Source organism: Podarcis bocagei (assembly GCF_964188305.1).
Source record: "Podarcis bocagei genome assembly, chromosome: 15".
Taxonomy (NCBI): domain Eukaryota; kingdom Metazoa; phylum Chordata; class Lepidosauria; order Squamata; family Lacertidae; genus Podarcis; species Podarcis bocagei.
The window spans coordinates 41,517,734-41,542,197 of NC_138141.1; the positions used below are offsets into that span (position 1 = coordinate 41,517,734).

The 24,464-nt window shown below is 44.5% G+C and overlaps 1 protein-coding gene across 17 annotated transcripts in view; it reads left to right on the top strand.

Annotated features, from left to right (window-relative positions):
- Positions 1-24,464, top strand: part of TBX4 (T-box transcription factor 4) — a 133,373-nt gene that overhangs the window by 37,972 nt on the left and 70,937 nt on the right. For 2 of the 17 annotated variants that reach the window (XM_081172082.1, XM_081172085.1), the window contains exon 1: positions 23,072-23,263. The exons of 14 other annotated variants lie outside the window; for them this stretch is intronic. The gene's annotated coding sequence lies outside the window, so the exon portion shown is untranslated. Of the gene's footprint in view, positions 1-16,924; positions 17,076-23,071; positions 23,264-24,464 lie in introns of those variants that run through there. One more of the 17 variants, XM_081172084.1, reaches the window with a different exon arrangement.

A 24,464-nucleotide genomic window follows, 5' to 3' on the forward strand; every position in this document is an offset into this window, starting at 1 on the left:
GGATGGCTGATGCTAGTGTTTGAGTGATTTCATTGCCAACTCCCCCGTTCTATGGGGTTGGGTTTTTTTTTCAAAGGCCTACTGTCCAATTTAATGGGCAGTAGGCCTTAAAAATACCTACTCCTTTAATAGCGCCGCTGAATCTCTTGCCCTTAGCGATTCATCCCTCGAAAGCTGTGTCGCAAATGCCATGCGGAAATCCGTTAACACAGTAACCTTTGTCAGTCTCCCAATTCGCCCTCCTCCTGGGGTGGCAGGAGACTGAGAAGGAGCCAAGTCTGGGAGAGATGACCTGCTGACCCACCTTAAGCTGGGGAGGAAGGAAGTGGTCTTTAAGGTAACAGCGATGCCAAGACCTGCTGTGTGACACGCCCAGAGAGCCATTCCATTCTGATACCGTTTGGGCCCTGAAAATGAAATGGGAAATGCTAATGCAACGCAGAATCCATCATACAAGCGCTGCAAAACAGCCGTGAGCTTGTTTTGAAGGCTTGCAATAAAAAATTCCTCCTGCGGTCGTGTCGGCCCTTTGAAGCAGATCAGGATTTCTTCCTCACCACTCTTCGCGCAAACGCACGCACACACTAAAAAGAAAAAGATGCAGTAGTAGCTGTTGTTGTTGCGCTTAAATAATACAGGAATTGGAAGAATGTTTACTTTGTAAAATTCAGTTCTGGTCTGCACTGCATTTGATAAAGAGGACTTTAGTCCACAAAATTTTTCCTAAAAATACTTTAAAGCTGTTTGTGGTGGGCTTGCCACAACAGTCTTTCATTGACTAGCTCTTTGGAAGCTGCAAATACAACCATAACTCCTAGCCAGCACTTCTGTGGATGAAAAAGAGACAGCGGAGGCTTTGTATATTGGTGTGAAGCAGGAGAAACCTAATACAAGAGGTCAGATAAATTTAACATATTAAAAATACTATGAAAACCAAAGGGGCTGGCTTAGAAATTGACTACCAAAAGACAAAGTGATGTTCACAAGCTTCGATGGCTGTGGAAAGTGTTAAGAACATCAGGTGAGCTTTGCTGCTGGATCAGGCCCAAGGATCAGGCCATCTAGTGCAGCATCCTGTTCTCGCAGTGGCCCATTGGGAAATGCACAAGCAAGACCTGAGCACAAGACCACTATCCGCTCCTGAAGTTTCCAGGAACTAGTATTCAGGAGCTTGCTGCCTCTGACAGTAGAAGGTAGAACATAGCCATTGTGGCTAGTAGCCGCAGTCTTATCCTCCATGAAATGGTCTAGTCTTCTTTTAAAACCAATGTAGTTGGTCACCATCGCTGCCTCTTGTGGGAGCAGAATCCAATAGTTTAGCTTATGCGCTGCATGAAGAAGTACTTTCTTTTTGTCTGAGGAGAGTCCCGGGGGCCGAACAGAGAGGTCTGGAGGGCCACACTTGGTCCTCAGGTCCGAGTTTCCCCACCCACCCTTTAAAGCAGTAAATGTTTGCTTCCTCTTTGATACCCTGTAGTTTCATAATCTAGGAGGTAACATTAATAAAAGTTCTTGGGGCCGTCTCGCCCATGAGGCAGGCTGAAGCAGGCATATCGGGCAGCAGAATCCTATGGCGTGGCACTCCTATGGGCACCCTGCCCACCCATGTCGCTGCTGCTGGGGTCATGCAGTGATTTCTTTCTGGGAAGCTGCCGTCGCCACTACACAACTGAAGTTAGCAAGGCTGCAGCAGGGGGAGGGCGTCAGCGAGGGGTGTTGTCTTCCCATTTCAGGCAGCAAATAGGCAAGACTACCCCTGGCAGTTCTTCAGTAGTCAAACGTGGAAGCAAATAGAACTTTCAGAACACTCCATGTCTCCATGGCAGACCTGTGGTGCTGAGAGAGTGTGTATCTAAATGATCCTATCTTGAAAAACATTAAACATTACAGACCGTTTCTATTTATTTTTCTCTTCCCACTAATATTGTCCCCAAAATTAAGCTGCAAATGTAGCTTCTTTCTTTCTTTCTTTCTTTCTTTCTTTCTTTCTTTCTTTCTTTCTTTCTTTCTTTCTTTCTTTCTTTCTTATTAATCATCCGTGTTTGGCAGCCGAGACAGATCCATGACAGCGATGAGTGCTTTTGATGTGCTGCTCCTGTCAGGGTAACTTCACTCCTCCCTACAGCGCCTCTCTCTCCCCTCCTTCGCTCCTCGGTGACTGAGGAATCCTTGCAACATCTCATCACCACTAACTTGACTTACCTCACAGTTTATCTAACAAGTAATGACATCAAGGGTGTCTCTGAACCTCTGACTAAATGGTTGGAGACTTCTAAAAACATACACTGGGCTCTACTTAGACTTCAAAGGTGGGCAGAATCCTAGGTTGATCAGGAGGCTGTTTTTAAGCCCCTCTTCTTTCTCCCCCCATTCCCACTCTTTCGTCCCTCCATCCTTTTTAAAGAAGGAATGGGTGGATGGGGATTTGAATAGAACTGGGAGGATATACACAACAGCTTGGAGAAATGGTGGGGGCAGGAGATGGCCACAAAGGCTAGAAATGGCCAGTAGCCATGGTAGCTGTGCTCTGCTGCAAACTTTGGAGGCAGTGTGCCTCTGAATCCCACTTGCTGGGAGTCGCAAGTCGTCTGCTTGGCCGCTATGGGAACAGGTTGCTGGCTAAGCAGGGCTTGTGCCCTTTGTATCTGAGTGTGGTTCAGGCTTCTAGCGAAAGATCAGGCAAGCTTGAAGCCTGCCTACCCTTGCTGTAAAGTGCCTTTACATGCTGACAACTTTATTTATTTGCTCAGTTTCTCAGTTGCCTAATAATCAAAGTTCTCTGGAGAGCAGGCAGATTAAAATCACAGTTTGAAACTCCTGTTAGTAACAGCGCACAAACATACCAAAGCAGAGGTTGGCTTACATTGACGATGTCAAGAGCTTGTTGATGAACATTCAGTCACAGGCTGGTGTGAGCAACAAGCGGAACGTGGGGTGAAGGGGTGGGGCTATGCAAATAGGGTTAGCCTCAACTTCTTCATCATGCTTGATGTCCCCAGTAGAGAGCACAGGAAACAGATTTGGGCTCTAAGGGTGTGCCCCTTCTATTTCCCCTCCTCTTTAAAATGAACGAATACCCATTCTCCCCCTGCAGTACAAGTCCCACTCCCACCTGATTGGGATCCCTGACTACTGGTTCTGCTAGCTAGGGGTGATGGGAGTTGTAGTCCAATGATTTCTGGGGACCCAAGGTTGAGACCGGTTGACCTGATGCACACAGAAGCTGCGTTACAAAGCCCTGAACAACTTGTGTCCAGGGTACCTCAGGGGCCACCTGAACTCTTACATCCAGATGAATTACTGAGATCATCAACAGCAGCATTCTTAGTCATTCCCCAAGTTGGTGAGGCTCATCTGACAACAAAAAGAAACTGAACTTTTATAGTGTCATGAGCTGAGTAATATGGAATACTCTGCCAATAGAGATTCAGCAGGTGCCTTCTATTTCAACTTTTACATGCCCGCGGAAAACTTTTTTTAGTCTTTCAGGCCTATGCAGGCAGTTAAGAATACATCTTTCCATGATAGCTAGCTAAATTCTGATTTAAACATTTTTATGTGATTTTTATTGTATGGTTATATGTGTAATTGTTGTAAATCACTCTCTTTTTTTGAACAGTGATACATTATTTTTTAATAAAGATATATGCACACAACACATATGCAAAACAGTCCTGGCAATGCACAAGTCTTCCAGTCATAGTGCTACCACCCATCATAGTAGCAGGTGTCTTTTTGCTAGTGCTTGCAGATCCAACTGGGAACTCTGCAATGCCCAAATGAAATGCTCTTGATTAGGCTCAGTAATAGAAGGCAGGTTGTTATGTCAGCCCCTGCTCAGCAACGAGAAGGCTTGTGCAGCAGAGTGGCTAAAAACCTAAGGCTGTGCACACACCATACATTTAAAACACATTCCATATAACCAAAGAATCATGGGAACTGTAGTTTGTTAAGAGTGCTAAGAATTATAGCTCTGCAAAGAGTAAACTAGAGTTTGCAATTTTTAAAAGAAGAAATTCCTCATGAAAATTAATCAATGTGCACATTTTTGCACGTAGTTTTGCCTGATACAAACACATTTTCAAATAAAATTTCTGTAATAGAATGCATTTTTCTATGTTTTACTTAATTTAATGCATTTTAATGCACACTTTATCCTAGTAAATGCAGTTTTGTACACATTGCTCGGTTGGAGAGCTGCACTGCGAAATTCAGAGAAGTGTGAGTTTTGAAGGATTGTTGTGCTTTGGTTCATGTGTTGTTTCAGAAAGTGCAAATTGGGTATTTAAAAGCAAACTATACAAATTGGAAGATAACAAATCACTTTCATATTGCTTTTATGGGGTAACACAAGGAGGAGGTCTGTGCTGCATGTGAGCATACAACCTAAAAGTTCAAGATGGGGGAAAGACAGTTTGAGGCCCCTTTCAGAAAGAGACAAGAATAATGATGGATGGATGAGAAAATGCAGTTTACAAGTGACTATATCATAATCCTGTTCTTGCCCTTATCCAGGATACTCCATTCCATTCCACCCTTTCCCTCCCCTCCCCCAACCGACACTCAACATTCCATTGCTATTGAGTGTGATCAGTCTTCCACCCCATTCATTTTATTTTTGCTTTTGCACTTCTGCAAATCATGGGATTTCCATGGGCATGCTGATATCTCTCTAGTTGCTTGCACTAAACATCTGAATTTGTTATTAGAAGCAGAGGTGACGAGTTTTGAAAAGAAGGCCATCTAAGCTAGTTGATCTCTCCACCTCCAAGGGCAGTGAAATTTTAGAAATTAAATTATATAAATCATTGCATACATACATTATACATTTACAGAACAATCATTATTGGGCAAAGCAATATTTTGACAACTGGAATCATACCTTTTGTAGAGTTTCTGGATCTCAATCAAAGCAAAACACTGGTTATTAAATATGTACCTAAAAGATGTGTTTCCACTTAGCAGAGTATTATGGAATGACACTTGGTGCATTCAAGTTTTTCTTTTTTAATATTTGTCCAAAACAAAATAGCCACAATCCATTTTTCTGGAGAGGGGAGAGAGTTGATAGTGTGTTCAATCAATAATACCACTCTTGCATCCAAATCTTAAAAGCAATTTGTGTTTCTCAGCAGTCCTTACAAGAGCTCCGTAAGGTAGGATGATGATGATGATGATGATGATGATGATGATGATGATGATGATGATGATATTGATACCCCGCCCATCTGGGTGGGTTTCCTGGCTAGGCTTGTTTATTTCCATACTCCTACTGGAAGGACTGAGACTGGAATCTACATAAAAGAGATATCCCCAGATTTACTTAATGATGCAATTGACTAAGTAGGTATCTTTAGCAGCTACCTCTGTAGGGCAGATGTGGAAATGCAGCACAGCTGTTACGCTTCCATAACATTTTGTAAGCCATTATCTGCTTAGATATCCTGGTGTCACTGAGGATGCATCAACAGCCAGAAAGGAAAGAAGCCCCATTCTCCAACCCCCACAGAAAGCAGATTGCCCTGAATGAAATTCTGAGTTGCCACAGGCGGCTGAATCCTAAAACTGGAGGAAGATAACTGAAGTTGGGACTTTGTATGTTTTGGGTGGAAAGAAGTGTTCTTTAGCCTCAAGGTCGAGGGTGGAGAACCTGTGACCATGAAGATGTTATTAGATTCCAATGCCTATTAGCCCAACCAGGATGGCTAGTGGTCAGGAATGACAGGAGTTGAAGTTCAGTAACTCCAAGAGGAGCACAGAGTCCCCAACCCAGCTAATGTTATCCAAATTGGCTCCTATTGATTTTTTTCTAGTAGGCCACCTAAGCTTGAATCTCCAGCTTTGCTCATTTAAAAACTACTGTCTTTCTCTCCCTTCCTATTCTCTGTCTGATAAAGAACATGCACCTCTCACTTACGACTAGAGATGGATCCAAGTAACTGCTGGATTGTATCATTTCAAAGCTAGTGAATCCTGCCATTTTTTTATTTGTTTGTTCCAGCACCGCAGCCTGAGCCCTGCATACTATCTAGTAGTGCAGGGGTAGGGAATTTGTGGCTCACCAAGTATTGTTGCACTCCAGCTCCCACCATCCCTTGTCGCTGGCCACTCTGGCTGAGGTTGATGGGAGTCTAAGAACATCTGAAGGGCCACAGGTTCCCCACCCCTGCAGTTGACTTGCATCCCAGTTGAGGCTGTGATCCTACACACCAGGCAGTAGTGGTGGTTGGTGGTGCTCATTGGTGGAAGGCAGGGAGACCAACAGTAGGTGGAACCAGAACCAATGAAAGGCAGAGCCAGCTAAACTTGTTTTGTCCCCATCCTCCTCTCTGCTGAGCACTATCAGGGCAACACTGAGACTAGGGAGGATGAGCTAGTGTGTATGGTCTGTGTGTGTGGTTTGGGAGCTGTATGGTCAGGGGAAAAACAATGCTGTCCAGGGTTGTAAAGACTGTGGAGAGAATAATTGGGTGCACTCTTCCCACCTTGGATCAAATCTATGCTTCCAGGTGCCATAAGAAAACTGCAGAGATAGTGCAGGAGAGCGCACACCCCGGAAATGATCTCTTTCAGCTTCTGCCTTCTGGAAGAAGGTACAGAGTTGTAAAGACTAGGACTAGCCGCCTGAGAAACAGTTTCTATCCAAAGGTGATTTTGGTTTTAAACGCAGTGTAAGGTAGTCTCTATGGGAGTATATTGTCTTTAATTATCAGAGTTTATTAGGGGGCTAACCGGGCTGGGATAGCTGGGATAGCAGGCTTGTTGGTTTTTGAATGTCTGGTGTACAGTGGTGCCTCGCAAGACGAAATTAATTCGTTCCGCAAGTCTCTTCGTCTTGCGGTTTTTTCGTCTTGCGATGCACGGTTTCCCATAGGAATGCATTGAAAATCAATTAATGCGTTCCTAGGGAAACCGCCTTCAGACCAGGTCCGGGGACAGTGTCCCCGGACCTCTTCTGAAGGCTGGGGGGGGGCAAGGGCTTTTCTTCCCACCCCCAGCATTTTAAAAAACCCTGGGACAGCGGAGGACTTCTCCGCTGTCCGGGGCGATCTTAAAATGCTGGCGGGCGGCATTTTAAAATCGCCCCGGACAGCGGAGGACTTCTCCGCTGTCCGGGGCGATTTAAAAGCCCCTGGGAAGGCAGGCAGGGGGGAGCAAAGACTTTCGCCCCCTGCCCGCCTTCAGAAGGTGTTCCCGCCCCCCGCCCGGCTTCGCAGCAGCGCTACGAAGCCCGGCAGCTGGGGCAGCTGTTCCCTCCCCCCTCCCCCCTTCGGAACATCGTTCCGAAGCGGGGCGGATGGGGCAGCTGTTCCCGCCCCACCTCCCCCCTTCGGAACATCGTTCCGAAGCGGGGCGGATGGGGCAGCTGTTCCCGCCCCACCTCCCCCCTTCGGAACATCGTTCCGAAGCGGGGCGGATGGGGCAGCTGTTCCCGCCCCACCTCCCCACTTCGGAACATCGTTCCGAAGCGGGGCGGATGGGGCAGCTGTTCCCGCCCCACCTCCCCCCTTCGGAACATCGTTCCGAAGCGGGGCGGATGGGGCAGCTGTTCCCGCCCCACCTCCCCACTTCGGAACATCGTTCCGAAGAGGGGCGGATGGGGCAGCTGTTCCCGCCCCACCTCCCCCCTTCGGAACATCGTTCCGAAGCGGGGCGGATGGGGCAGCTGTTCCCGCCCCACCTCCCCACTTCGGAACATCGTTCCGAAGCGAGGCGGATGGGGCAGCTGTTCCCGCCCCACCTCCCCACTTCGGAACATCGTTCCGAAGCGAGGCGGATGGGGCAGATGTTCCCGCCCCCCGCTTCGGAACAGCGTTTTAAAATGCTGGGGGTCGGCAGCGAACGCTTCGCTCCCGCCCGCCAGCATTTTAAGATCGCCCGGGGCAGGCGGGGGGAAGGCAGGCGGGGGGGGAACAAAGACTTTTGCCCCCCGCCGGCCTTCAGAAGAGGTCCTCTTCTGAAGGCCGGCTGTGGGCGAAAGTCTTTGCTCCCGACCGCCAGCATTTCCCTATGGGCTTTCGTCTTGCGATGCAAGCCCATAGGGAAATTCGTCTTGCGAAGCGCCTCCAAAACAGAAAACCCTTTCATCTTGCGGGTTTTCCGTCTTGCGAGGCATTCGTCTTGCGGGGTACCACTGTATATTTTTTCAATTTCGTTGTTCTGTGTGGGACAATGACAATAAAGATTATCGTATCATTGTAAGGAAGAAGGTAAGCAGGTGGGGGATGTCTGAGAGCAGTGTGAGTTTGGTGTGGCAGTTCCCCATTTGCCCTAACAGCTGGCAGCCTCTAGTGGCTGGCAGAATGTCTCACTGAACTCAGTGAGACTTACTTTTGGAGTAGGAGCACTCTGCGAGTTGGCATTCTCCTGTCCTACTCCCTTCCTAAGACTGTGACTATGCAGGCTTTGTGGATCCAATCCTGGCAACCTTTTCTCTCTCCTCACACCCTGGGATTTTCTTAACGTGTAGTCTGGGTTGGTGAGTTTTGGAGAGCTCTAAAGGTCGCTCGTGACTTTGCAACATTTTGCTTGACCTTAATAAAAAGTATTTCCCAGTTGCAGATTTTGACTTCCCCACCCCTGCCCCAGCAAAGCAACACTGTTTCCAATGCGTTTTTTTCATTTTTTAGAGCAGACCTGCAGATGAATATGTTTTCTGTTTGAATACTAAATGGATGCTTTCTGAATAAGCCACTGTCTGAAATTCCAGGTGGTTGTTAGTCGCTCACATAACCAAAGTGCACTGCCTAGCTTCTCTTTTTGCCTGGTGGAGGAACGCTGTATAACTCCAAAGCTTGTACAAACTTTTTATACTGGCAGGCATCCATTGGATAAAACATATACAGTGGTACCTCAGGTTAAGTACTTAATTCGTTCTGGAGGTCCGTTCTTAACCTGAAACTGTTCTTAACCTGAAGCACCACTTTAGCTAATGGGGCCTCCTGCTGCCGCCGCGCCGCTGGAGCACGATTTCTGTTCTCATCCTGAAGCAAAGTTATTAACCTGAAGCACTATTTCTGGGTTAGAGTCTGTAACCTGAAGCGTATGTAACCTGAAGCGTATGTAACCCGAGGTACCACTGTACTAGAAACACAAGATGGTTAGGCTAGGCCCTTCTCTCGCGGTCTTCTCCTGAGCAGCAGCTGTTGAGTGTGGCCACCCCCAATGTCCCTGAATATGTATACCTGTGCAAAGTTCATCTCTGCTCCCGCCCTTATAAAGAACAGTTCCCAGCTGCTCTGTAGGTCCATCTCTGCCTCTGTGTTGAACAGGCCTGAGGTCAGGATGAAGGAGCCTTGTCTCTCAGGTGCTCACAGTGAGCTGTTGCCAGTGCTGCGCCAGCAGTTCCAAACCAGCACTGTTTCCAGGGACATTGATACTGCCACCAGGTTTATTGGTGCTGGCGCTGCCACCGTAGGTGTAGCTGGCTCTGGTGCTGGCATCAGGACCGTATTTGGCAGTATTCTCATTGGCTATGCCAGAAACCCTTCCCTGAAGCAGCAGCTCTTCTCCTATGCCATCCTGGGTTTTGCACTCTCTGAGGCCATGGGGCTGTTCTGCTTGATGGTGGCATTCCTCATTCTCTTTGCAATGTGAAGGAGCCGGGTGTGCTGCCTGTCATGTGCTCTCCTCTCTCTCCCCCCCCCCCCTGTGTTTAGTCTAGTGTGTACAACAACCTGATTGTTCTGTGGCAGATAGGGAAAACCCATATGTTGCTCCCTCTGAGCTGGACAGATTTGGTTACGTCAAAAAATACTGTATTGATATAAAAAAATAAATCTAAAATAAGGATGGTTAGGCTATTGGTGACTCCACTTGGTGACTCCTTCCTCTCCCATTGAGCTATGATGAAATTCCATCTAAATTAGATGCAGAGGCAATTTTTGAGGGTCCTGGCAGGCTGGGGAAACAGTGGTAGAGGCGTTTAGGAGATATGTTTTAATTTACAGTATTTGATTCTGAAGTAAATACAGATCAGATTGCCAGTAGGATCCTGATCAGGATTGAGGCATGTTACAGGTAGGTAGCCGTGTTGGTCTGCCATAGTCAAAATATCTTTTATAGAAGGATCTGGCAACTTCTGTTTCAGTGTATCTGAAGAAGTGTTTCAGTGTATCTGAAGAAGTGTGCATGCACACGAAAGCTCATACCAAGAACTAACTTAGTTGGTCTTTAAGGTGCTACTGGAAGGAATTTTTTTAGGATTGAGGCATGGTTTGCTAATCTCAGTTTTCTGCTTTTTCATCTTCGGTCGCATTTCATACCAAGGAGAATGCAGCTTTCTGATTTCTTATCAGTGGTAGTGCAGTTGTTTTGCATGCAGAAGATCCCGGGGTCAATACCAGTTAGCATTTTTTAAAACATAAAAGCATGTGTGAAAATTCACAGGCATTTTCCTTTGCATTTTTCCTAATAGACATTTTTTTTGCTATGCACTTTCCCCTAATGTAATGCATTTTTAAATGCTATTTTCACGAATCTATGCATTTCAAGACACCTCAATATATGCATGGGGGGGTATGCATTAGTTGGCTGGAGGACTGCATTGCAAAATTTGGAGAACTGCAAATGTTCGTGGATGGCTATGTTTCGGTTCACATATTGTTTTGGAAAAGTGTGAACTAGCTAAGTTTGCTTTTGAATTAGAACCAAATTGAATTTCTCCCCCATCCTTAATTACTGAGCTGAATGGACCAATGGTATTGACTCAGTACCAGGCAGCTTCCTGTGTTCTTGTATACCAATTCTTCGTAATTTGAAGCAGCTTTGATGCTCAGTTCCACATGCCTGCAACTCTGGCTATTAAAAGAAAAGAGGATAGGAGATAAGAACTTCAACTTCGTCCAAGTTTACCATGCTGACCATTGTTGGCTTTTTAAAAATGTGTCATTAGGGCCCAGTATGTAATTCATTATTTAATTTTCCCACTGCCTCTTCCATCCTTCCCAAGGAATCTGAAGAGAAGTTCAAAGCAGTGTGTTCTGACAGTTTTTGGTACAAACACTCACTTTCTCTGTTTACATTATAGACATTGTTTCTTAAAAAAAAATACATTAAGGCAGAGAAAACCTTTTAAGACTCCTTTATTTTAAAGTAAAATACTAAAAGTGCTCCTGCTCAAACAGGGGGAAGTTGACTGTACAAAAATCATAGCTGAGGTTTTGGGGGGCTTGAATACAACTAAGATAATTGTTTATAAAAGTATATAGATGGGATGGAGAGAGAGGAAGATATATCAGTTTGGGGAGTCTAAGAAGAACTAGTGCAGGCATAGGCAAACTTGGCCCTCCAGATGTTTTGGGACTACAACCCCCATCATCCCTAGCTAACAGGACCAGTGGTCAGGGATGATGGGAATTGTAGTCCCAAAACATCTGGAGGGCCAAGTTTGCCTATGCCTGAACTACTGGGTCACCCAAGCTGATTGGCCATAGCTTCAAGAGTCTCCATGGTGTAGAGAAAGTGGATAGAGATAATTTTTTTCTTCCTCTCTCATGATACTATAACTCAGGGACATCCAATTAAGCAGACTAGATGTGCCTTTTGATGTCCTTTGGAGTGACAAAGAGAAGTGCTTCATTCAGTTTTGTGGAACTCATAGCCACAAGACGTGGCTGTGGCCACTGTCTTGGATAAATGGATCAAACAAATTTAATGGAGGAAAACAGGGGTCTACTAATAGCTTAAGGGAACCTCCACACTCCAAGCCAGTACACCTCTGAGGAACAGACACAGAGGACAAATGAGAGAGATCCTAGATGCCTTTTTTGTCAGCTTCTCTAGCTGGCCTTTGGTCTGATCCTTCAAGCCCCTTATTTTGTTATTACAAAAGGTTAAGGGCAAAATCCAAACCCCGAGCTAAGCATTTAAGGCTGCAATCCTGTGAACTCTTACTTGAGAAAAGCCTATTGAACGAAGTGGGTTTTACTTTACGGTAAAGATGCTTTGCTGCCTGTCCAATGAATAATATTTTTCTTCTGGCAATGGCACTGTGAATCTATATCATGCACGTCTTGAGTTCTGTGCATAGTCTCTGGTAGGGCAGCCTGGCTAGGGAAACCTGCGGTCCTCCTGCTGTTATTAGACTCCAGCTCCCATCAGCCCCAACTCCTGTGGCCAATGGCCATGGACGATGGGAGATGTAGTCTGGCAACATCTGAAAGCGCTACAGGTTGTTTACCTCTGCTCAAAATCCAATGTAAAAACATTGCTCCCGTTATGCTTCTTCTGTTTTACTGAACTCTCACAAAAGCTGGGTCTTAAAACGCAGTCAGAAAGTGTTGCAGGGCACTTTGATTGAATAAGTACACCTGAATTTGTAGTTGGTGGCTGGAAGTGTGGGGAACTGAGCCAGTTCCTCTTTCGAGGAGGAAATGCACATGCATGCCAGCCCCTCTCTTGGAGATTTATTATATAAAGCTCAAATGTATACCTTACAAAAACCGGTGTACAGCAGGCCACGTTCAAAGGACTGGTAATGCTCTCCGAAGGCTAAGCGATGTTAATTGCTCCAATATGATTGTATATCTTTTGCAATTGTCAATGGCAAGGGGGATGGGGAGATACAGAATTTTAAAAACTGTTTTGTTTGTTTTTTTGAAACGCCTTAATTTGGTCTTTTAAATAATGACAAAATGAGTTCCTTATTGTTTTGCTTTGTGCTAAACAACAAACAAACAAACAAACCCCAAGATGGATGGAAAAACCCTATCCTTCTGATATTTGGGTTAAAGAAATCTAAGCCAAGTTATTAATTCAACACTAAAATTATTGAACTTTATTAGTAGAGTTCCAGGATTGAAGGTCTCGTCTGAGCAGATGAAAATGGCTGGATGCTTCATTTTGTACATTGAATGTTATGTTTCAGGAGTTAAGTTTTGGTTAAGTTTACAAAAAAGTAAAGGAGTGGGATGTCTGAGACAGCAATTCTAAACACAATTATTGGGGAGGGGGAGAAAGTGGGTTGTATCCAATGTTAGCTCTGTTCTGAGCAAACCCACAGAAGTGAGTAGGTGTGACTGACTTGGGTTCATTAATTTCAGTGGATCTACTCTGAGTAGAATTTAGCCAGATACAATCCAATGGTGCTTCTGAGTAAAGATTAGGATCTTGCTATAAGGCTGCACATTTACTTGGAAGTAAGCCCTACTGAATACAGTGCAGCTTAATTCAGAGTAAACATCCAGGCAGATCAGATTGCATATCTACAGTCCTGTCTATGCAAACTTACTTGATAGTAAATCAATATTGAATCTGCTAAAATTTACTTCTGAGTAAACATAGGGTCAGCCTGTAAATTACTTGGCCATAAGTTCCACTGAGCAAAGCAAGGGTTTACTCCCCATCAAATATGCATTGGATTGGATTGCAATCTTAAACACACTTTACAAAGCTTCATTAAACTTAGTAGGGCTTGCTTTTGACTAAACATGCAGAGATTACTGGCAAGAACAGTCTTTTTGGATTGCATCAAAATGGTCTCCCATTCCTTGGCCTCTGTAAGATGTTTGCCCAGTAAAAATTTCCATTTAAAGAAATGGCAAAAGAAAATAATGACCTAATGAATAATACCTCTCCCTAGAAATACAAACTGTTCAGCTATTAAGGGAGAAAAGTGAGAGTGGGCTAGAATGTTTAAGTGTGCAACTCAACCAAACCCGGCCACATTTTAATGTTGCATTTCAGTGGGAAATTTCTGAGATTTAAATGTACTTTGATTAGTTCATGCAAATCCCCATCCCAAAAAGGAATGTTTGAAAAGGCCATTTATATGGATGGCAAAGTTTTGCAATTTATGAATGGGAAAGGCAAGAACAGACATTTTTACATTGGTGTCCCCCACTTCCCATAAACAATTTTGTTCCCCTATTCTGTCCAAGACAGAATAAAACACTCCCCCCCCAAAAAAAAAACATTTTGGGAAACAGCTACCCAGCTCTTAGCTGAAAGCTCCTCTTTCTCTCCTGTTGGCCACTCAAAACAAATAATAGTGATAAATCCTTTTCAGATGTTTGTGGAAATAAATCACTAGAAATTTAATTAATTGTTTCACCTTAACTTTGTCCGGTCATTCCTTGTTTCCGGACTGGACTGCTCCCATTACTAAGATTTTGGGTCTGCAGGAAAAAGCTGGTTTACTTGGCTCCTAAAGGTGTGAGATCTGGAAAAGTTACACACATCCACACACCTCAAAAAGAGTGTGCAGGGTACCTTTGGGGAATCTTTCAGGGGGGGAGCAGTGGAGAAGAGGACACAGAGGGCATTTCCATATCTTCGGGGATATGTAGACTAAGTACCTCTTTCCTAAATTTTGACCATTTATGGAAGGAGAATATGGCTTTTTTTAAAAAGGTCACATTTTGAAGAAGAATTCTGTGCCTCTAGGAAACTGGCTATATTTCCCCTTATAAGCACAGGTTTTTTCCATTGCAGCTTGAAGCAGCCTTAGGCAGACTGACTTTAAATTAAAATGAAATTTGCAGTGGGTTAAATTGAAGCAAACCTGCCCACTTTTAACTCTGCTTACTGGGAGCAAGACCAGTAGGCCCCAGTGGGGCCTTCCTCCAGTGTAATTGTGTAATATGGGCCTCTTATTCTGCATAGGTCACCTCCCTTTTTTTTTTTAGCCTCACAACCAGCTTTCTGCAGTGAGCGTATTTCAGGCTCTTTCCAAGAATTGCATCCCTATTTTACTCCCTCCAGCAGGACTCTCTCACGAGTAAGCTCTATGGGACAAGTGAGCAAGGCTGCGCATATCTACACAGAAGTACGTGCCTTGGGACTTGCCCCCAGGTTACTTCGCATGGAAGTAAATGCTACTCCTGAATGATGGAGCCCACTCATAACATTACTCAGAGCATGCATCATAGTGCTTTGTAAGTAGGCATGGATTTAGGCAGTTAAAAGCAACAACATGCAACATTCCAGCAGCAGGATCGGAACCCCTTCCTTGGAAGTAAGTGCGGAGAGAAGGGTTTGGGTTACTGGGTTTGGGGTTACTGGGTTGGCTGCATCGAAGCATTTTTTAAAAAGTATGCGACCCCTCCCTAGTTCCGCCGCTCGTTGGGGTGTTGTATGTGAAGTAAACTCGTTGCCAGAGTTTAATTTGATGCGGGGCATATATGCCAGGCAATAACAAGAGTGCCTCGAGTACAGGCACTGTGCAGAGTATCTGTGTGTAGAGTATCTGTGCGTCGCCACGGGCCAATCACAACGAGACACACGCGCGCCGGGGACTGAAATAGCCCCCAGGGTGTGATGGCTGTCCGGCTTCACTCCTGCCACTTTTGACAACTCCACTAGCTATTTTGCGCCAATCGTTCGCCTTCTATTCACTTGTCGTTCTCAGGTTATGCTAAAAAAATGAACGCTGAAACGAAGCAAGAAACCCTTTAGCAGCAATTTTTTAAAAAATGAAAAAATTGGGATGGTGTTTATAGCTTGACTGTCTAATAATAAACGTTCCCCGAGCGCTTCCTTGAACGCAAATCGGCTGAGAGAAGAATCACCAAGGAACCACCAGGATTGTTTAAAAACAGCACCGCCACCCCCACCCCCCCCGCAAGTCTCTCTCAGTATTACAGTTTAATGCGTCCCGATGGTTTGCATTGTAAGCGCCTCGGGGCTTTGGTCGCGCTACATAAATCAATGATCTTTCGAATTTGAACTGAATTTCTTTCCTTTTTTCAGTGTGTAAAAGATCGTGTTGAAAAACACCAGATCATTTAAATTGGGGGAGGGGGACAAAATGTGCCAGAGGTGGAGAGGCGGGAGAGAGAAAGCGCAAGGCAAAATTGGAAGTCGATTTGGACAAAGTGGGGGGGGGGGCGCAAACAAAGAAACAAACAAACGAAAGGGGTTATCTTTGCGTTCACAAAGTCAGGCAGAGATTTTTTTTTACGGGGGAGGGAACCTTACCTCCCTAGACCCTGTCTTGACTTCAACACGGTGTTCTCAAGAATGGACAATTAATTATATGGCTTCAGTTTTTAAAATGTAGTGAGGGAGGGTTAATTAAAAAAAACAACCCCACGCACAAGCATCTAAAAATCTAACCTGGAAAACTTCAGGCTGATCATCCAAATATTTAATGACATCATTCGATGACATGAGACCAAACTCCTTTAAAAAGAAAAGGGGAAGGTCGCCACAAGCTCGCCAGAAATCCAGCCTAGCCATTCACTCCCTATGCAGGGACCAGTTACTCAAGAGGAAGAAGCCCCACGGCGTGCCCAGTGAGGGCTTAAGTTGGCAGGGTAACTGCGCCATCCTAAGCACATCTACTCAGAAGTCAGCCTCCCATTGAGTTAAGGAGAACTTTCTCCTAAGTCAGGCTTTGGGCAGCTTCTCCACCCTTTAGGTCGCCCCTAAACAAAGAAACAAACAAACAAAACACAAGCAAAAGGGTTATTTAGAACACGCGTTTGGCTCTTTCCTCACGATAAAAGTTGCCCCTGTTGAAGGAAAGGGGGGAGAATGTTACATTTCAGAGCCAAATAATCGCGCGCAGCACCTGTTTTTCTTCCTTCTGCTCCTCTGATATAAGCAACAGGTAACAACCCACCTTTTTAAAATAGGAGGTTTGCTCTGGGTTGATTTTTTTCACCACCGCCACAAAAGCCTTCTCTTCCCTGCTCCCGCCTTCTCCTTCAGTATCAAACTTCTAGACAGCCCCGGATTATATACATAAATATATTTAAGGTCTGGGGGAAAATGGTTCATTAAAAGGCTGACCCCAGTTTACTTCCCCCCCCCCCTCCCCCGCCTTCCAAATCTGCTTCTGTTCCCAATTTCAGCACCACGTGACGGTGGGAGTGAGTTTAGGGGGTTTAAATTCACTTTCAAAGATAGAAAAAAGGGGGGACAGAAGTCTTTAATTTTTTTAAAGAGGGGGATAATCTTGTCCCATAAAGAACCAAGTAGTGTTTTGCGTTGTTTGTTTCCTAAATGCCATTGTCTTTCGTGGAAGGTCCACGGAAAACCAGAGTTCTTGTAAAAAAAATTCCCCCCAAAGCTTATTTTTTGGGGGGTGGGAAGGAAAGGCAATCTTTGGAGTCGAGTTAAAACAAGCTGAGGTAAGATAAATCTCCCCTTGTTATGTTATGCAGTAAATGTGTGTGTGTATATATAATATTGCAAATAAAAGTGAATAACAGTGCATTATATACAGTATAGGTCTACTCAAAAGCAAGCCCCGCTGAATTACCCGGGTGTGTCTCTAGGATTGCAGATAAATGCGTGTTTAATTATGGTTTGGTTTTTTGTTTTTGTTTTAAATTGCAATCGGAATACAATTGGTTCTAAGATCTGGGCACCACAAACCTTTTTAATGTCATTTCTAGCTTGCAATCCTATCTATGCAATTTACCTTGGAGGAAATCCCATTTAACTCAGCGGCGCATGAGTAGACCTGTGTATGAATAATTTAAAATGGGATAGCCCAGATGTAGCCTGTTGGAGGGCGGTAGATAATGCTGCAATCCTATGCACACTTTAAGTCCCAGGGGTTTCCCGAAAATGTTAGGATCGCGCTGAAATATATTTGTTTTGGCAACTCTTTATATATATCCAGTTATATTTTATATCTATCTATATATCTATGACGTCTCACTGGTATACTAGTACATACGGATAGACTGCAATACACAACAACCCATTAACGTCGGTGGCAAAATTCAGATTTTGCGCGTGGGATTGTACTTGCGGACGTTTATCCAGACATCTTCCTTTTGCACGCCTCACTAGACAAGTATCCCCACGTGCCTTTGCACGCGTGTAAATGTTCTCTGGAGGGTTCCCATTATCCATATGGATACAATACAAAGTTGGCGGAGGTTAAGCTTTGAAAACTAATCATTGTGGATTTAGCTGAAGAGGTCAGGCATTTAAAATCGCAGACAGTAATTCTAAACCCCCCCCCCAAAAAAACACCCGCTTCTAAAAAAACCGTATTCTGTGTTACAGAGACCATGTATTGCATTTTAATTATTTTTATTATTCTTCTGAAGTGGCTGAAGAGGAGAGTTTTTTAAAGTCTCTTTCATTCGTTCATTCTCAGGTGCTGTTACAATTTTAAACTCTACTTTTTATTATCAGATTTTCTTCACTCTAACCCCCCCCTTTCCCCTATTTTGTGGGGTTTTTTTCTTTGCTGTTTTTCTTTCTGTCCTCCTCACTTCCCTGTCCTCTTTTCCCCATTTCTTTGCGTGTTTGCTTTCCTCCATTTTATATATATATATGCATTTTTTTCTATTGGTTTATAAATAAACTGTGGACATCCACCCCTTAACAAAGGCCGCATTTAAACAATCGCAGGGTAAGCCCTCTTGGTGTCCCGATGGCAGACAATTTGAGCACCTGCTTAACATACTGTAATGTCTACTCAGAGGTAAACTCAGATTGCGTTCGATGGGGTTTAGTTCCTAAATCAACACACTCCCTAGTCCCATTGAATTAAATAGGACTTCTGCGTAAACATGCATGGGATTTCACTACCAATCCTTGCCCTTGACATTTATGCGCGCAGAGCGATCCTATACATTTCTGCTCAGAAGTAAAATACCAATGGGCTCCATAGGATTCATTGCCCTAATCAGGGCGCTCAGAATTGCGCCTTGACAAATGTCCCCCCCTTTTCATTTTAGAAGGATGGCGGTGCCCTTAATCGTGCAAAGTATTATAGATTGATCTCTATAATATGGTAAATTTTCAGAATCCAATTCTCACCCTAGTCAATAATCTAAAATCGCGAAATTATTGATATATTCAGAGGGGAGGGAAAGAAAATTAATAGATCTCTCCTGATTTAGCTGCCTTCACACCGGTGTTTTTTGGGCGGGGGTCGGAAGTTCTGTCCAACGTCAGTCGTGCTCAGAGAAGATCCTTTGAAATGAATGGGCATGAGTAATCTTCCAGTTCAGTGGCTCTACTCCGAGTAGATTTTAGCTGGTTACAACCCCGAGGCTGCCAGCTATGGGTGCTTGTCTGGAAGAGTAAAAGCTCACTGGCTAGGAGTTTACTTCCAAGTAAAATCTCGCACTGCAGATTATAGGATGGACGGGGATATTGCAGGACAAGAGAGTCTTAAATGCCTCCTTCGGAAGCCAACGCTACCCACCCCAACGGAAGTTGTGGCATATTACTTTCTAGATGCGGAAGCAACAGGCAGTAGAAGCGATTGGCTCGTTGATTCCCAGCCATCTCTCCCGTTCTAATTTCTCTCCATTTTCTGCAAGAAAGCCTGAAAAGAGGACCTAGAAATGAAGAAAAAACCAAACACCCTACATTAGTTGGGTTTTTTTTTTTAAGTTAAAGCAAGCTTTGAAATTAAACGCATAAATCCGAATTAATGACGACTAATCACTCTGTGCGAGCATGTTTTTTAAAATAATAATAATCAAAACTATGGTTTGTATCCAACTAGATGTACTCCGAGACCATCTATTGAAATCAATTAGTCATGTCCATGAATGGCAATGCTTCTTTCTCTGAGCAGGACTGAAACGTTGGATGCAACTCCGCAGGTTTTCTTCTCAGAGATTCATATCCACTTTTAAGTTGCAACCTTAAAACACTCCTCCTTGGTGCGTTGAACTCGATGGGCGCTGTTTGAGAAAAGAATGGGTGTTGTTAGGGTTGCAGTGGAAGCGGGCCATAATTCACAAAGGAGGGCGCCCTAATGGAGGTCATGGGAACTTAATTCCCCGTTCAACGTGGATATGTAGAACTAGATACATTCCCCGGCCCTGTCACACAGTTGGGGCCTACAAGGTCTTTATTCCTCCAGGCGGCCGACCTCGCTTTTTGGGGCGCTTTTACGCACGAGATCCGTTTGTGTTCACGGGCTGACACCTAAGACCCATTCGCCCTGCAGTCCTCGTGAATGGGCCGCCTGGATTTAAGGCGCAAGAACAGACTTGGGCTTTATTCCGAGTAAATAATTTCCGGGCTGCCATCCTATTCAGATTCCATAGAAGTAGTATATCCTCTTGAATTATGAGGGGTTTACTTCGGGGAAAACATGACGCGTTTTTATATGTATATATGTATGCATATGAAATTGCCATTAAGGTCGGCCAGAAATGCCCAAGAATCAGGATGGGATTCTAATCTCTCTTTACTGGGAAAGAAGTCCCATTGAAACCAGTGGAGCTTACTTCTGAGTAAACATGCTTCGGAGCGGGTTGAATGTGCGTGGAACCGCTGAGTTCACTCCGGAGTCAATCCCGTTCCATGTTTAATGCCACGTGCGCATTTTAGGAGAGCGAAGTGACTTGTTTCCCAAAGTAAGTCGCTTGAGAGCATCTGTATGCGTCCCGTTTTGCTATTTTAATTATGTATGTGTTTTTAAAAATAGGGTATTGAAGGCAGAAAACTACTACAAAGTTTCGTAGGAAGGATCTTAATTTCTGAATAAAACCAACAGTTTGCTGGTTATTTTTCTGATATTCTGGTTGATTATCAGAAGGACATTTGCAAGATTGTGGTTTTTTGTCTGTTTCTCTGGATGTTTTAATATAGGATATTTTAGCACCAGGATATTCTGAACAAATATCCATGTCAAATGTATAAAACACTTTTTAGAGAGCAAAATGCTCATTTTTTCAAAATTTAAACATATTTAGATCTGTGTGCGTGCGTGTGTATGCATGTGTGTGGAGTAAATCTGCAATATTATGCACACTTAGCTTGGGAGTAGCTAAATCCAATGGCATTCAAAACCCTAGCCTGTGTCGCCGTGTTCAATGGAGCAGCCTGCAAAGTAAGCACACCGAGGGCTGCATCTTTAACTTCCGAATAAACGCGCTTATGGTTTGCACTAAATGACACATTGAAAAAGAACTCGGATTCTGTAAGAATATAGAAGTTAAGGAGTTCACGCAAGAATTTGTCCGTAACCCGAGGTAACCCCACGATTCTCTGAGCCTGTTTCACTCGAAGCAAAGTTTGGCCAGAGAAGGTCGACAACCCTGCCGTGTGAACCCTGTTTACTTGGAAGTAAGCCCCACTGTGTTCAACGGGGGCTTACTCCCAGGTAAGTTGTAGGTGGGATTCCAGCCTCCTGTGTCCGAAGCGCTGGCAGGGTCCACCGGCCGGTGACATTTTGCAGGCTTTTCCAAATCGTTTATTTATTACAGGCTGAAATGTTGGAGGCTTTATTTTTTAGCGGAGGGGGGGGGGAGGAAACGCACCATTTGGCACCGACTGAATCCTCTCCATTGTGTTCTGATATCGGTACCGAGGAAGCCGCGCCAATTGTTCACCTTCAGCTGTGTTTTCCTACTTGTGGATCCTCTTAATTTTGTGTTCTCTCATATTTATGTATGTGTGCGTACTGTATAGTATATGTTTAAAAAATTCTTTCCTTGGGGGTCAATTTCTTTGACTTTTTTCATCCTAGCAGAACTGAGGTTGTGGAGACGAGGGAGGCAGCCTTCTCTCTCCCTCTCCCGCAGTAATTTTTTGGGGGGGGGTGTTTATTAAGGCTCGGCCTCTTTACTCAAAAGTAAGACCCCACCACTACTTTTCCTCTTCCATATCCCATTAAAGCTGACACCGCTCTAGACATTTGCTTTTTGCAGGTAGGGAGGTTGCATGTATGTACATCATGCGTGTGATATATTTACTCCGTTTATTTAATCCGGTGTCAATCCCCATTCGAAAGGAAAGGAATCGCTGCGGAGTAATTGGGTTTGGGATCGTAACCATCCTCTTTTCGGGGGAGTGGAGAAAAGAGAGAGAGAGAGAGAAGCAAACTCCAGACTATTGTTTTGGTGCAGGAAATATATAATTAACTTTTTGCAAGTTTTGCCCTCGGAGCCATCAAATCTCCACATCGCCATTTCTTCAGACCGCTGCAATTCCCGCCCCGCACCCTCCAAACCCACCCTTCCCAAACCCCAAAATGAATCGGTTCCTGACCCACCCACCCCAATCACACTCGCTATAGGGGGGGGGAGGCGTAACCTCTCTTGCAAACGTGTTTTTCTCCCCTCCTTCATTCAATAGGGGGGCTCTTTCAATTTTCTACACCCCCCCCCCAAACTACATTGCTATAGGGTTCATGGACAGTTAGGGGGAGTGACGATGGCCCTGATTCCCCCACCTAAAAAAAATAATGAATTTACAAGTTCCCTCGGAGGAAGCAAATCAAAAGGCCCAGTCAATAATATTTGTAACTGTACAGTTTTGGCCGCCATATATATCATAAATAGCACATTTTTCAGAACAGCTAATGGATCAGTTTTCATTTGCGCTAAGAAAACGAGCCGGCTCCCTTATTTACTTCCAAGTGAGTCCCACGTATGAGTAAGTAGCGCTTATTTTCCAGGTAAACATGCTATTTTGGAACAGGGTGGGAATATTAATAGCATAGATGTATATTTGCTTTTAATCCACCGGACTAACTGGTGTGTGTGTGTGTATACATTATATATATATAATGGATGTGTTTGCCCGCGTATCTTTAATATTTCAGGCTTTAACGCCACAAAATTCTCCTCCCCCAGGAAAGTAAAATGCCATCAAATGTAAGTTCGATTTGTCTTAAAATGAAACGGCGTTCGTTTGTGTGTTTTTGAGGCATTTTAAATGCCACAGGGACTTCGATTTTCTTCTTAAGTCCCCTTTCTGCTTTGTTTCGCTGCTTGAACAGTCTGGGCCCAATAATATTTGACTTATTCATCCCCCCTCTTCTCCAAATGCTAAATTGGTTCCCCGAATATCCCTTTTCCTTCCTCCCAAGCCTAATCGATTCCCCAAATTAATCAAATCAGTTTAAAACTAAATGATCGGTGAGTGTTTTAAAATACCAAATATAAGTTCTGAGGAAGGTGAGATGAGGTTCTTACCCCCATCCCCCCCCCCCGCCCTGTATCTTGGCCGGGAGGGGAATAAGACTTTGACTCTTTAAGTGCTCTGTCGCTTTGAACTCCACCTAAAAGATAGATGTAGAGATTGCCCCAAAAAGCGGGGAGGGGGGGTGGCTCAAAAAAAGTAGCGAAAAGCTTCCCCTCTCCTTTCTTCCTCTTCGCCTCAGAAGGGGCCACGCTGCAACTTCGTCTGGGACTTGAGTTTTTAACAGCTAAGGTCTGTGCCATGCATGGCTACTCGGAAATAAACGCCAGTGAGTTTAGGGAGGCTTACTCCCAGGTAAGCGTGGATTGGATTGCAGCCCGAAAACGCGCTGGGAGAAGCTCCTCTCCCCTCTTCTGCTCTGAAGCGAGGAGAGCTGCAGAAGATTGTTTTCAGAGCTGCAAAACTGGTAAACGGTCTGTCTGTCTGTCTTAAACCCCTTCTGTCCGCTTAGAGAGATGCAAGCTTTTTGAGTCCCACAGAGCTCTGCTTCAGGAATTCTATTGTTTGTTGGATATTTTCGCGACGGGGTGGGGTGGAAATGAGGACACCTCTCTCTCTGCCAAAAGGCTTTATTTTTGGGGGGGGGGCGCTTTCAGTCTCCAGGCAGCACAATCTTGGTTTGGAAGGCAGGGGGTCATAGCCAAGACCTACTTGGAGTAGACTCATTGAAGTGCATGAGCCTATGTTTGTCATATCCATTGATTTTCGACGGGTCTACTCGTGAGTATCACCAGTACTGGATACAAGGCAGGAGTTAGGAAGTGGTGGGTAGTCAGACAATTGTTAGTACTGCTGTTTGTTGATTCTTATACTGTAAGGGTGTAAATCTTTGCAGAATACAGGAGCATAAAAGGTCCCTTTCCCCAAAGAGCTTACAACCTAAAATTTGTCCACAGAAGAAAGACTTGGGGGGGGGCATAAACAGGGGGAACCCCGTATGATTTATTTCAGTTGCACATACTTAGTTCTGGTAACAGGCACCATTACAGGAGGGCATTGGGGATTAGAAGGCTGTACCAAAGGGTTCATGGAAAAGGTGGGTTTGTGAGAATGGATTTGGTACAGGTAAGAAAGAGGGGTCGTAACAGTAACTTTAAAAATCACCATCAGTAATGCTGATGATGAAGACAGCCCCCTGCCCCTAGACTCTTAACATAAGTGGCCATAATTTTTAAAGATTGTTACTCTTAGGAGTTTCCTAAGCAAGGTAGCGGAAATCCACTCTTGACTGAGGACCTCTTAGGAGCTGGGTGGATTTGGTCTGTCAAATACCCGGATGGCTGTTGTAGAGAGTCTATACTGTGGATTTTAGTCCTCTAATGCCATAGCATATAGATGTATGATGGTGCTGCAAGTCCCAAGTGTGTGGCAAAAGACCACAGAACCTCCTAGGTTCAATCCCAAGCATATCCAGGTAAGGAGAGAGAAAGACTCCCTGTCTGAAATCCTTGAGAGCTGCTGCCAGTTGGTGTCAACAGTACTGAGCTAGATGGACCAATGGGCTGACTTGCAATGAGGACATTTCTCATGTACGTGTGTGTGTGTGTGTGTGTGTGTGTGTGTGTGTGTGAATTATAAAATTTACTAGGTTTTTTGTTTTGTTGGGT